Source organism: Manacus candei, unplaced genomic scaffold (assembly GCF_025592945.1).
Source record: "Manacus candei isolate 608988 ecotype Guabito, Panama unplaced genomic scaffold, ASM2559294v1 h1tg000028l, whole genome shotgun sequence".
Taxonomy (NCBI): Eukaryota; Metazoa; Chordata; class Aves; order Passeriformes; family Pipridae; genus Manacus; species Manacus candei.
Window position 1 is genome coordinate 1,360,118 of NW_026138076.1, and position 2,988 is coordinate 1,363,105.

General features: G+C 45.1%; 1 long non-coding RNA gene across 2 annotated transcripts; it reads left to right on the top strand.

Moving 5' to 3' along the window:
* The first annotated feature begins 39 nt into the window (after window positions 1-39).
* On the top strand, window positions 40-2,652 carry LOC127472151 (uncharacterized). 2 transcript variants are annotated; one of them, XR_007904884.1, is made up of 3 exons: window positions 40-711; window positions 810-867; window positions 980-2,652. It is a non-coding gene; the product is annotated as an uncharacterized LOC127472151 (long non-coding RNA). The 2 variants fall into 2 exon arrangements; XR_007904883.1 differs by having other exon boundaries at window positions 40-650.
* The last annotated feature ends 336 nt before the right edge of the window (window positions 2,653-2,988 follow it).

The window sequence follows — 2,988 nt, forward strand, 5'->3', positions numbered from 1 at the left end:
CAAAACCCGCCCGGCCCGGCTCGGCCCTCCCCTCTCCTTCCCTCCCCTGCCTTGCCCTGCCCGGCCGCGGGGCGGAGCTCGGCCCCCCAGTGCAGGTGCGGGGGTGCGGCGGCCCCTGGCCCTGAGCCCAAGGTGGGCGGCCCGGCGGTCCGAGCTCGGGGCGTCCTCTCGTAAGGGGCGTGAGGGAGGAGCCCGCCGGAACACAGGCTACTTGGTTGGGAAGAGCCTATTCATGGATTGTTTTTCCCTGCCCCGCAAAGTTTGGCATTAGGCTGTTGGTAACAGCGTGCGTCCCCGAGGTCCCCGACAGGGCTAGGGCTCTTCGGGATGTTTTTGTGGACGCAAGTGGTTGTGGGATTGTCCTCAGGGAATAGCAGCAACCTGCCTGTGGGGCTGAGGAGTGCAACCCAAAACTGCGTCGGAGGGACGAAGACATGCTATCAGGAGAGACCTAATTTACTTTTTTTTTTTTTTTTTTTTTTTTTTTTTTTTTTTTTTTTTTTTTACATTATTTGAGAAAAGGCAGTTACAGCAGCAGGAGATCAGGGACAGCTTTGCATCTTTACTAGGGACTGCCAGTGAATCTTCAGCAGGTGGAAGCTTCCCTGGAACTGGCCCTTGCCCCACGAGGCGGTCGCAGGAGCTGGCAGGTTCCCATTTGCTTTTATAAAACAACCAGTAGCGAGTACAGAAATTGAAGAGGCGCGTTACGTATATGGTGTGTTTGTTCCAATATTTGGTTTTAACCAGCCTGTATCTGGTCAGCTGAATTTGTTTATGAAATCTTATCTGATTCTTCTGTTTTACAGTTTTAAGATCAGACGGCTAATTGGCACGTGAAGAGTGCATATTGACCGTCCTGCTTCTGTAAGTTTAATTACGATCCTTTGGGCGTTCTGACAGAATAATCTTACACCCTGTTATAATTGTTGTTTAGCTCGGGCTAAAATTAACACAGTTCCTTAATTCTTTGGAACAGAAGAGAGCTTTACAAGTTGAACTGTCCCGCTCCTCAGTCCTCGCAGTCACGCCGCGCGTGGGCTGTTGCGTCCGTCGTGTTGCTGCTGCTTTATGAACACGGAGCAGCTGCTCATCTCGATCTGTATCACAAGAGGGCGCTCACCTAAAGCGAAAAGCGCAGGGTTGTGCGTGAATTCCCTTTTTTTCCTTCTGTTTTTTCTACTCCAATGTTTTGACATGGTGCTCAGATACGTATTATGAACAGATGACAAAGTATGCTCTGTGGGTTAGAAGGATAGAGACAGAAGCGTTAGCATGAGGAAAATGATCCAACTTATTTGCGTGATGTAATTGTTAGTGATTTTAATCCATGTGGCTAATTGAAGAGCATTAGCTACTTGGAATTAAAATTAATGGTTTGTTAATAACTATGACGGTGATGTGTATTTTGTTTAATTATGAGCTGTCGTAGTGTTTGAACTCTGTACTAGTGAAGAGTGAGGCAATGTAAAGGCTTTGTTAGATCAAGACCTATGAGCAAGTTACAGAATTCTCATTGCATCAGGAGAAGAAAACTACCAGTTAACTGCATTTAGAAGTACAGTAATGTGTAGATGAGCTCATAAACCAAGAGAAATATTTTTTTTTATTCTTTACTGTGAGGCGGGTGAGGCATTGGAACAGGTTGCCCAGAGAAGTTGTGGATGCCCCATCCCTGGAAATGTTGAAGACCAGGTTGGATGGAGTTTTGAGCAGCCTGGTCTCGTGGGAGGTGTCCCTGTCCATAGCAGGGGGGTTGGAAGGTCCCTTCCAACACAGGCCATCCTATTATTCTATGAAAAATAACTAATGAGTTATTTCTTGTTTAGTTTTATCAGAAGAAAGAACTCTCGAAGTTTTTAGAAGCCCTTGAGTGAACTGTTTAATGGAATGTTGTTGAAACAGTCACAACTCACTCGTAGCTAATGGGAGATGCAGTATTAGCAGTCTGCTGAGAAAAATGTCAAATTTCTCCCATTTTAGTCTGATCTTTTTGTTTGCTTCATACAGAAATTAACATCTATAGAATTTTCTATACAGAAAATTACATCCAGTTGCTGTAACATTCATAAATATGTTTACTAGGCACAAAATGGCTATTCATCTGGAATCATAGGTGACTGGATAAGTTCACTTTTAATTAAAAGGAATGGAAACAGAAATGCAACTGTGAACAGTTTTATCAAATGTTACAGATATTAGTAGTTACCTAAGTAAATGACATAGCTTAGTTCCAAAGTCCACTGGCTGACAGGTAATGTAAGACAAAACAAACACAAGTCCAGCATTTCAGTAAGGTTTTATTTTCTCATAACCAAGCAAAGTGATTTTCTTTCTGTGATCCAGGTTATGCACAGAATGAGTCCTTACACCATGCATAATTATGAGAATACTGAATAATTAATATATACAGTTACTATTTTAAGCTGAGAACTGATTTGCTCCTGGTATAACCCAGAATCCCAGTTCTATGCAAATACTTCAGGTGTACATCTTTCTCCCATATTTCACCAAAATCTGAGGAAAATCCCTCTTCTATAGAGAGGTGTGGAACAAGGCATCCAGGTCAAAATCTGATGCAGTGTGTGGGGTTATAGTTGTATTCTCTTTCTTCCAGTCAAGATCGCATTGTTGTTGTGGGAACATGAAAATAATGACAATGTGTCCAATGTATTCATACTGTTTTCACTTATATTATTTTTAGGCTTCGTTTTGGAAGTTACCGTGATGATATAGAACAATGTCGTGTAAAGCGTGGGAGGGAGAGCGGCTGGCTGTGGCAAGTGGTGGCCAGGAGACAAACCTGTTCCAGATGTAGAAATAAGGCGAGTTCGAGGGGTGTTTTTGTTAAACTCCCAGCTGCTGTGCGCGCCCCGTGACCGGTGGCTGGCGCGGCGCAGACTTTGGAGCCGGGCCGGGGCGCTGGCCGAGCTGCGGGCGCGGCCCCTTTAAGGCAGGTGGCGGGGCGGGCGCGGGGCCGCGCGCAGG